The 11,320-nt window shown below is 42.7% G+C and overlaps 1 pseudogene; it reads right to left on the bottom strand.

Moving 5' to 3' along the window:
* Nucleotides 1-6,893: 6,893 nt before the first annotated feature.
* On the bottom strand, nt 6,894-7,390 carry LOC115847867 (large ribosomal subunit protein uL11-like; annotated as a pseudogene).
* Nucleotides 7,391-11,320: the final 3,930 nt, after the last annotated feature.

The following is an 11,320-nucleotide window of genomic DNA, read 5'->3' as shown; positions in this document are numbered from 1 at the left end:
GAAATGGCAGTGAACAAAACAGAGTGGTGTTTTCCTCTTGGAGCCTGAGCAAGTAGGAAAAAGGCATCCAATAATAGGTTCAGGGATACACAACCATGGAACGGGTGTCATGAGAGAGCAAACAAGGGGAACCTACCTTACCTAGGAGTATAGCTGGGTGTAGGGAAAGCCTCTCCAATTCTGAGACCTGGAGTCTGAGTAGGCATGGGCCAGCATTGAGGGAAGAGTAGGAGAATTTGGCAAGTTAAAGCGACTGGAAAAGGCCAGTGTGGGTAGAATATGGTAAGCAAGTTGGCAAGGGCAGAAAATGAGTCTGTAGAAATAGATGAGGGCCACCATGTGGAGTCCTCTGAGTCATGTTAGGATGTGAGATTTTTTTAATGGCATGAAGAAGCCCTTGGAGGCTTTTCAGCAGTATGGTGACATGATCGAAATTGCCTATTAAAATGCTCTACCTAGCAGTTAGGTGGGAAATCATACAGAAGGGAAAACTAGTACCACTGGGGAGACAGACCATTGAAGGAGAGGAGGCATAAAATAAGGGTGTCTTTAGCTGGTGTGGTGATAGTGAGATAGAGAAATATTTTGGAGCTAGAAATGACAGGATTTGTCACTGGATATAAGTAAGGAGTGAAAAAATATGAGATGTCAGATGGCTTGATTAGAGTATGAGACTAGAATGCGGGGAAGGATGGATATGCCACTTCCAAAAAAGGGCAATTTGGGGTAGATTAGAGTGCATCAGGGAGGGAAAGAGGCAATCTAATTTTGGCCCTGTTAAATTTGAAATGCCTAGTCCCAGCCCTTTGTATCACCATAATGTGAATCTGGAAATAAAGAGACCGGCATCGTGAGCATTGCTTGTGGAATTAAAGTGTTCTATATTCAGGAATGTTTTACTTCATGGTCCAAATACAAATGAAGAGGACATGTTACTTATCCAGGACAGAACCTAAAAAGTTTGGGTTAAGTGATGACTTGTAGAACTGGAACCAATTAAACACTGAGATTTGAAAGAATGTATTGTAATATTGCTCATAAAATGCAAACAGACTCTATCACGGAAGAGATTTGTCTCCACTAAATAGAGAAAAAGATTCAAATAAAGGAAGTCTTCATATACTATTCACTGACTTTCTTCTTGACAATTTGACAGACAAGATACAAATAGTTCGCTTTTGTAACTGACTCTAAGAACGGCAACCAATGATCTGGCTGACTGACTAAAACTGTTAATTAAACAAAGTAAATGGGTTTTCCACCTCATCCTCAGCACTTCCCATCAAATCAACTGTATGAACATGTACATGACTTGTGACCTCATTTTATTCTACATAGAAAAGTTTGAGAAAGAAAAGTGAGTTAAATTCTCTTACATTTTCCCCTTCACATATGTCCTGAGATGGGATGATAATCCCATCTAGAGTTTATCACAGAAAAGTTTTCAACAGGACAGAATTAAATGAAACTGAGCATTAGAGAGAAATGGTTGAAAATAGGACAAGGATACATTTATATAATTTCTATATGTGTTGTTGGTCCAGTGTGGTGTGGTATGAATAGACCTTATTGATAAATTAGATATTTATGTATGTGAATATACATGTAGAAATTAAGGCAGAGCAGGACTTCCCCGGTGATCCAGGGGCTAAGACTCCATACGCCCAACGCAGGGGGCCCGGGTTCGATCCCTGCTGGGGGAACTAGATCCCGCATGCCACAACTAAAGATCCCACGGGCTGCAACTAAGACCCGGCACAACCAAATAAATAAATAGATATTAAAAAAAAAAAAAAGAAATGAGGGCAGAACTTTGGGAAAATACACCCATTATGAAATGAACAAAATGTATCTCACTTTTTAATATTCTCACGTGCAGCGCATAAATGCACACAGTGCTTTTTAACATAACTGTTCCACATGGAAATATTTTAAAACTCTAAAAGTACATTTGACAATGTCTTTATAGAGAGCAGCATGTTCGGTCTGTTCTTTGAAATGAAAAGTGTCAACCATCACTGCAGTTCTTAGAACTGAGATGTTAAAAGTCTGTGGTGTCAAGAATGGGCTCATTGTGGGCTGCTGATAATACAGACTCCTACAAATGTTCCATTGTACTTCTGAGCCATGCTAATGATCCGTGCCTAATGGATTATGCAGAGCGTTTTGAAGCCACCTTTTCCCTGATCATCATCAACTCTCAGTACCTTGTCAAAAAGCACCAATGGTTGTCATGATGACATCCCACGAGTGTCCCTTCCCCAATGCAGTCATCAAATGCATTTGAAGGCTTTGGGAAACAGGCAGCAAAATTCAAGGGGAGTTCAATAGTGCATATCTGAGTTTTCAAAAAAATTAAATCTGAAATAATATTTGAGACATGGGCCTTTCACAGTGGAAAAAGTGAGCTATTGCTATGTGGGAATTCCATTGTTATCCAACTGAGAGAAAATAATACCTTATAGTTACAGAGCACTTTTTAAGTTACATGTTGTACATTTTTATCTCATTTACTAACACAATGTTCCTGTCAGTACCATTATCATTCTCATTTTATAGATGAGGCCCTCAGAGATCTCAAGAAACATGCTTAAGAAACATTCCTCATTTGGTAAGTGGTAAAATGGTGATTCAAACCCAGTTCTCTATGATTCCAGAGTGTGAGCTTGTAAGCACCCTCCTAGGTCCCCAATTATTGTGCCATAATATGGAAATCTATGAACTCAGCAAATTTTCCAAAAGCCCAATAGAAATCAAACATTTACTTATCAAGAAAGTCCCAGGTTTACTTAAAAAAAAAAAAACTTTTTTTTTAGCTTTTAAGATAGAATTAGGGGGCTTCCCTGGTGGCTCAGTGGTTAAGAATCCGCCTACCAGTGCAGGGGACACCGGTTCGAGCCCTGGGCCAGGAAGATCCCACATGCCACGGAGCAGCTGGGCCTCTGTGCCACAACTACTGAGCCTGAGCTCTAGAGTCCACGAGCCACAACTACTGAAGCCTGCATGCCACAGCTACTGAAGCCCGTGCACCTAGAGCCCATGCTCCGCAACAAGAGAAGCCACTGCGATGAGAGGCCTGTGCACCGCAACGAATAGTAGCCCCTGCTCGCTGTGACTAGAGAAAGCCCTCGTGCAGCAACGAAGACCACACGCAGCCAAAAATAAATAAATATTTTTTAAGTAATAAAATTTTAAAAAAAGATAGAATTAGGAAGAGAGAAAATTTGGAGTTGAAAGAATAAGGTTCACATCCAGCTCTGTCATTTGTGTCCTATGTGACACTGCACAAGTTACTTAATGCTACAGTGTTATTATGATAAACTCAGTGAAGTGAATGATATTATACCCATTTCTCAGATGAACATACCGGTTAAATTCAACCCTGAGGGGCTTCCCTGGTGGTACAACGGTTAAGAATCCGCCTGCCAATGCAAGGGACACAGGTTCGAGCCCTCATCTGGGAAGATCCCACATGCTGCGGAGCAACTAAGCCTGTGCGCCACAACTACTGAGCCTGTGCTCTAGAGCCCATGAGCCACAACTACTGAGCCCGTGCTCTAGAGCCCTCATGCCACCACCACTGAAGCCTGCGTGCCTACAGCCCGTACTTTGCAACAAGAGAAGCCACCACAATGAGAAGTCCGCGCACCACAACGAAGAGTAGTCCCCGCTCACTGCAACTAGAGAAAGCCTGTGAGCACCAAGGAAGACCCAACACAGCCAAAAATAAATAAATAAAATAAATAAATTTATTAAAAAAAAAAATTCAACTCTGAGTGTGGCTATATCCCAAATTACTGATCTCTTTATTTAGAAGGACTGAAAAACTATGTGATGCCAAATTGCACTTAGTCTAACCTTGGTCACAAGGTTGAATATGCCAGAATTTGGGGACTATACTGATATGAGTTTACTGTGTAATTGTCTTGGAAGGATCCCAGGTCCAGATCACACCCCCGTAGGTGAGAGTAGAGTTTTCCTAAAGTGAAACGATATTTTAGCTGTCAGTCATCCTGGAAAGAGATCCTTTGGAGGCAATAAAAAAAGGACTTGGGAGAACCCCATGAAAGAGGGGAAATTATATCTCTTTCCTTCAGTCTCAGGACCCAGTTCAGTTCACCGGATGTTTGGTCACATTGACACAGTTCCAGAAAAAAGCAGGAAGCCAATCTGAGAGAAAGACCTAGGGATGGAGCACAGCTGTAAATCACTGCATGTTGGACTCCTCTTTTCCTGTTACCAACCTTCAGTGAAATCTCTGCTACGATCTAGGACAAAGGTCTGCAAACACTTTCTATAAAGGGCCAGAGAGTGAATACTGTAGGCTTTGTGGGCTATACTGTCTCATCGCAACCACTTAACTCCTGACATTGTAGCTCAAAAGCTGCCCTAGGGCTTCCCTGCTGGCGCAGTGGTTGAGAGTCCGCCTGCCGATGCAGGGGGACACGGGTTCGTGCCCCGATCCGGGAAGATCCCACATGCCGCGGAGCGGCTGGGCCCGTGAGCCATGGCCGCTGAGCCTGTGCATCCGGAGCCTGTGCTCCGCAACGGGAGAGGCCACAACAGTGAGAGGCCCGCGTACGGGGGGGGGGGGGGGGGGGGGCGGGGGGAAGCTGCCCTAAATATGTAAACGAGTGAGTGTGGCTGTGTTTCGATAAAACTTTATATACATTGAAATTCTAATTTAATATAATTATCACATGTAATGAAATATTATTCTTTTGATTTTTTGTCAACTATTTAAAAATGTAAAATACATTCTTAGCTCACAATCCATACAAAAACAGGCAACAGGCCAGATTTGAACCAGGGGTTGGAATTTGCCCCCTGCTCTAGGAAATTAAACAGGAGAGCCTATCCTCCTGGAAGTAAGGCAGTAAAACAGAAAGAAATGTGCCCTTCTCTGAGGACTCGAGGCTGGAAACTAATGCTACTGTCACCATCCAAGACAGTCACATTCTATGCTGACTTCCTCCTACTTAACTAAGCCCATGGCTGCTGAATTTTAGGATGTCAATATAAGGGCAACACTGTCCTCCAAACTACTAGAAATTGATTATGGATACAAATCACCAGTGATGCACCTGGTACCTAGAACATACTTTGACAATACTTGATTCCCTCCCTCTTGCTGATTTTAGCTTCGTAACCTTGGTGTGAAATATGCTTAATTCACATCTAAACGGTTGAGTTTTTTTTTTCTAATTCTGACTAATAGAAATATAGGAAAGCCAAATCCTTATTACTTAAAACATACAGTTATTATTGTTTAATATTCTTATTTTTTGAGAGGTTAAATTGTTCAAGGTCTGTAGACAAGGGACAAAAAAAAATAAGACCATATACAAAAGATACTTTGGTGGTGGTCTCCACCACTTCCCCTACATAAAAACTGCATCGTGTGTCTTTTTCTCCACATTCTGCATATATACGCACACACATAAGCACATGTGCCTTTCTCCAGCCTTTATATTTATGCACACTTTAAAATAACAATTTCATTAACTTCATTCATCTTTTGGATTAGCCAAAGGACAGCCTTGTAGACATTAATGCAGCATAGAAAATCAATGCATCACAATTAGTAAAAGCCAATTGGAAAGGCTCCTGGCTTTTGTTTTACTTTATTTTTACTCATACACATTCAGTTTATTTCAACAGAGGACAATTTTGCTATTCATGCCATCAGCCAGAATTCTTGAACCAATGAAGCCAGTGGACACTAATGAAAATGGATTTTTCATGTCTGTTGCATCTGACTCAACACCAAGTTGCTTAATGAATTACATTTGGGTTTCACCTAGAGTTGATTAAATATTTAACATTTGGAGCAAAAATACAGCTGCATTCAGTAGGTTAAGGGTGAGCCACAAAATGGCTTCTAATAACCAATTCTAGAAGTGCATTATAGAAAACACTATTAAAAATTATCTAACCCAATAAACCAATATTTTAGACTAGAAATAACTGAGGCCCAAGAGATTCAGGTGGCATGGTTGAAGTCATCCAGCTAGATTTTAATCCGGCATTCCTTTTAGCTGGATATTAGACTCATTCTGAGAAGCAGAAAATGGGACTGTTTCTTTTAGGATGGTCAAATCCTAGTATTCAGAGATTGGCCCTCTTTTTGAACAGGTGTAGACTGCACCTGACCTCAGGCTACACGTGTTTCTGACAATTCCAAATGAAGTGTCTGCTCTAAGGGAAAGATCTGGATTTTAGCTGCTGCCCTCGGTGGTGCAGGGTTAAGTGCCAACATGTTTGAGTGCAGGACTTATTCTTGAAGTTGCCAGCTTCAGCTAATTGCAGATGTAAAAGATAAGACACCAATTTCAAAAAGAAGAGCACATTGCAATGAGGCCAAAAAACGTGTTCACTGTGCTCCTTCCCTATCTAAGGACAATTGACCGCACTAGAGGAGACTGATAAAATTTAATGGTCTTTTTTTTTAAGGTATTTCTAATTTAAATGTGATTTAAGAAAATTAATACCCAAGTCTGATTCAGAAGTCATTTGGGGCAGCTAAATTACAAGGCTCCTTAGAGGAAGAGTTTTTTCCATTCAATTAATGAACAAATTTTTAGGTATTATTAAGGTATGATTGATACAATAAACAGCACATATTTAAGGGGGACAACTTGACCAGTGTTGAAATATGCATACACTCATGTAACTATCATCACAGTCAACATAATAAACAATTCCATAATGCCCAATAGTTTACTGGACATGTCTGAAATCTACTCTCCAGCTCTGTCCTTAGACAACCACTAATCTGTTTTTTGTTTGTTTGCTCTTATTTTTTGGGGGGGGGTGGGGTTTTTTGTGGTTTGGGGAGTATTTTTTACTGGTTTCCAAGTGATCCTTTATTGAAATATTTTCCTTAGTAGTTCCTAACTAGCTGGGCATTCAACTGCACCAGTTGATGTCATCTATGACGTCATGACGGTGGTGACCATCAACACTGCAGCCATACACTGGGCAGTCCCCAGGATTTCTTGAATGGTTCCAGAGAGTTTTCTAGCTAAACATCCATGCCACATCTGTCAGACAAAGTTGACAATCTCTTCAACAGTGATGTTTCCTATGTGCTTAATGTTTTTTGATTCTTTCCGTCTCTAGGTGATTCCTTGAGGGCTTTGATGGCCAGGGTAGAAGTAGAAGGTACCACCTCAATCTGGGCCTGTCTGTTTTAAATGGGTAGGTCCACTATAATCCTCAGGCCCTTCATGTCACTGGTTGCCTTGGTGATGCCACCACCAAGCTTTTTTGGAGACAGACTCAGGGGACAGATATTGGTGGCCAGGGCAGACGTGGTATCAATTTCCCGACCAAGGCACCTCAAGTACACACAACTTTTGATCTTGTTGGGGTTGAACTTGAGCGACATGTTGGAGGCAGCTGGTGTCGGATAGACCTGGATGCAAAAAGACGGAAGAAAGTTGCCCCCTGGCCTGCTCTGAGATAAAAGAGGAAAGCTGCTTTCTGTTATATATTTGTTTGCACTTTCTAGAATCTTCTAGAAATGAGGTCCTGTAGTATGTACTCTTTTTTGGTCTGGCTTATGTAATTCAACATAAATGATTTTGAGATTCATCCATGTTGTTGCGTGTATCAATAGTTTATTCCTTTTTTCTGAGTTTATTGTAAGGATATAGAAAAACTAAATTGAAATGGACCATAGACCTAAATGCCAACCCATAAAACTTCTAAAAGAAAACAGGAAAAAATCATAATGGCCTTGAGTTGGGATAAGATATCTAATATAGCAGGGGTCCCCAACCCCCATGCCGTGGACCACTACTGGTCCGCAGCCTGTTAGGAACCGGGCCGTGCAGCAGGAGGTGAGCGGCGGGCAAGCGAGTTAAGCTTCATCTGCCGCTCCCCATCGCTCACATTACCGCCTGAGCCATCCCCGCCACCCCACCCCACCCCCTGGTCTGTGGAAAAACTGTCTTCTACAGAACCGGTTCCTGGTGCCAAAAAGGTTGGGGGCCACTGTATAGGACAACAAAAGCGTGAACTATTAAAACATCAATAAATTGAACTTCATCAAAATTAAAACTTTTTCTCTTCCAAACACACTGTTAAGAAAGTGGAAAGGCGGGCTTTCCTGGTGGCGCAGTGTTTAAGAATCCGCCTGCCAATGCAGGGGACACGGGTTCGAGCCCTGGTCAGGGAAGATCCTACACGCTGTGGAGCAACTAAGCCCATGCGCCCCAACTACTGAACCTGTGCTCTAGAGCCCGTGAGCCACAACTACTGAAGCCCACGAGCCACAACTACTGAAGCCCGTGTGCCTAGAGCCTGTGCTCTGAAACAAGAGAAGCCACTGAAATGAGAAGCCGCGCAGTGCAACGAAGAGTAGCCCCCGCTCACCGCAACTAGAGAAAGCCCGCGCACAGCAACGAAGACCTAACGCAGCCAAAGATAAATAAATAAATAAGTTTATTAAAAAAAAAGAAACGCCACACACTTTGAAGCAGCCAAAGGTGGTAAGGCCTGGAGTGGACGCCAGCTTTATTTATTGTCAAGGCCAGCACATTCGTCAACTCTCCTCATTAAAATTTGCCAATTAATGAGCAGTGGCATACCCCTTAGCAAAGGTCAGCAGCAACCTAAGCAAACTTATCAAAAATTCAAAAAGGTACAGAGTTTGGGAAAAGTTCATTCTTCACTTAATTAACGGATCTAATTACAATCCTGACATAACAAAATGCAAAATGCGCTCTTCAAAAGACACGCAGTCAAAGATTTAACAGCCCAGATAACCTTCTCCTTTGGTACAGGCTGACCCAAATGTGTGTGTGGGGGGGGGGATCTTAGCATACAGTCAACGGGGTTGATGAAATGGCTTTTCAAGAAATTAAAGCTTAGTAGGGTATCAGTATCCCAGAGCAACAAAGGAATTGAAAGCGAATGAAGACGCTCCCACATCCCGCAATCTGGCTGAACACAGAGTCAAGGCTTTCACTAATCTCCTTTGTTAGCAGACATCAAAGTATTTATTTGGTGACCTTTCCTGACTAGTTGTGAATAGCACTTTAGCATCCTAAAGAGTCCGGGTCTGTAACTGTTGCCTCATTTAGATGAAACCTAAGATACAATAAGATAGAATGGATATGCTGTGCTTACATTGTTTCTGAAATAGCAGGTCTAGAATTTCAAACCAGGTACCACTAACCAAAGGCTTAGAGAAAAATCACCCTGACCTCCAGCTCATCCACTCAGAGAACAACCATCTTAAGAGGGTTAGCTCCATCACTGTCTCATGACATGGAATCAGCTTCACAGGAGACAGTAAAAACCCTGGCAACTTCAAGTTTTGATTCTGTACATGAAAATGAACAGATAGGAAGCATTAAGTCTCAAGGCTTCTCACCATTCTCACCCTTCAAGGGTGTTCAAAACTTTTAGACAGCAAGTGGGTTTTCCACTCAGGAGTTCCTAGGTGAGAAGCACACTCGTGGATTAGAATAAGCATATCACAGAGTATTATTATCTGGAAGGGGAAACCGATGCTCAGAGAGAATAAATGACTCACCTAAGACCAAACACAAAGGTAATAGTAAAGAACCCTGCAGCCTACCCTCAGCAGGGTCAGGTGTGGTAGTTCTAATCATTTCTTTATTCAACAAACATTCGTTAAGCATCTTTCATGTGTTGGGCCTTGTTTAGTCACCGGAATGAGGTTAAGTGTTCAAAACAGATATGTCCTACCCCTCATAGAGCTTCTATTCTAGTGGAGGAAGATAGACAATAAAGCAACAAATAAGCAAGAAAAATGCATCTAGGGAATTCTCTAGCAGTCCAGTGGTTAGGACTTGGCACTTTCACTGCTGGGGCCCAGGTTCAATCCCTGGTCAGGGAGCTAAGATACCGCGAGCTGCGTGGCTCGGCCAAAAAAGAAAAAAACAGAAAGAAAGAAAATGCATCTACTATCGGTGCTTATAGAGAACTAAAACGGAGGGACGTGAGAGTGACTGGGTGATCATTATAGTTGGAAGGACTGGAGAAGCTCTCCCTAAGAGGTAACATTTCAGCTGAGCCTGAAGGACACAGAGAGCCATCCACGTAAAGACTAGAGACAAATGTACAAAAACAGGAGAGAAAAATTGGTGCCAAGGACCAAGGCCACTAAACAATATCAAGAAGACCAAGGCATCCAGAACCAAGAGAGCGAGGAGAGGGGTATAAGATGAGGCAGAGGCAGCAGGCCACGGGTAGCTATCACACACAGGACTTTGCACGTCCATGATAGGATATACGAATTTTATTACAAGTGCAACAGACTCCACTAGAGGGTTTCAAGCAGAGGAGTGATCTGAATTCTCTTCAGAAGATCATCCTAGCATATATGGAGACAGTCCAGAGTCCAGTAAGAAAATCCAGTAAGAAGGTTGCAGCAGGAGAGCAGGAAAGAGACGAGAGTGGAGGTGTCAGTGGAGATGGAGGAAGGGTAAACAGAACTTGCATGTGAATTGATGAGATGTGGGAGGAGGTGAGAAAAGAGGAGCGAAGCATCACTGGTGGGTTTGGGGCTTGAGCAACTGTTTGAGTGGTGATGGCTGATACTGGGTTGAGGAAAACAGGCCATAGGAAAGAAGCAAGTGTGGAGGTTAGCAATAGATTTTTTGGTCAAATTTGAGATGCCTAGTAGATACCGTTGTGAGATACCAGCTAGATAACTGGATAGAGAAATATACAAATCTGGGATTCTAGGAGGATGTTTAGAATTGAGGCAGCAAAGTGACAGGTACCTTCCTTAGAGATGTCACTTAAAGTCACTGGACTGGATGAGGTCACCCAGGCAAAGGGAGAATTTTTCCAAAGGAGCAGTCCACTCCACTCCTTTCCAGGAGGAGCTCTGTGCTTTTTTCTCTCCCGCACAGCTGTTCTGTGACCGTACTTGAGAACAATAAAGGAAGGGAGGCGACTCTCAGCGTCCTTGGACGCATGTTTGGAGTTGGTGCCTCTTCCTCGTAATCAAAAGGCCCTCAGAGGTGAGACGCAAAGACGCGCACTTCCTGTGATGTGCTGCCGAGCGAAAACCCTGGTCCCTACCTCAAGTCCTTCGTAAAGAAAAAGAAAAAAAAAAAAAATCAATCCGCTTTCACACAAAACTGTGGAGTTTTACTTACTGTGCACCTAAAGAGGGGAAAAGCAGCCGCCGCCGCGATCACTGGCGGCCTTCCCTGAGAACCCGGTGTGAGGCTGCCCCCTTGTGTCTACTAATGGGTATGACCCGCTCAGCAATCCAAAATCGGTTTCTTAAAATCGCAGGGCACCGAGGGGTGGGAGACGGAGCGTGGGAGGGAGG

This window comes from Globicephala melas, chromosome 19 (genome assembly GCF_963455315.2).
Source record: "Globicephala melas chromosome 19, mGloMel1.2, whole genome shotgun sequence".
In the NCBI taxonomy this organism is placed as follows: domain Eukaryota; kingdom Metazoa; phylum Chordata; class Mammalia; order Artiodactyla; family Delphinidae; genus Globicephala; species Globicephala melas.
Note: the sequence above shows the minus strand (reverse complement) of the source record. Positions and strands in the feature narration are given on the sequence as shown.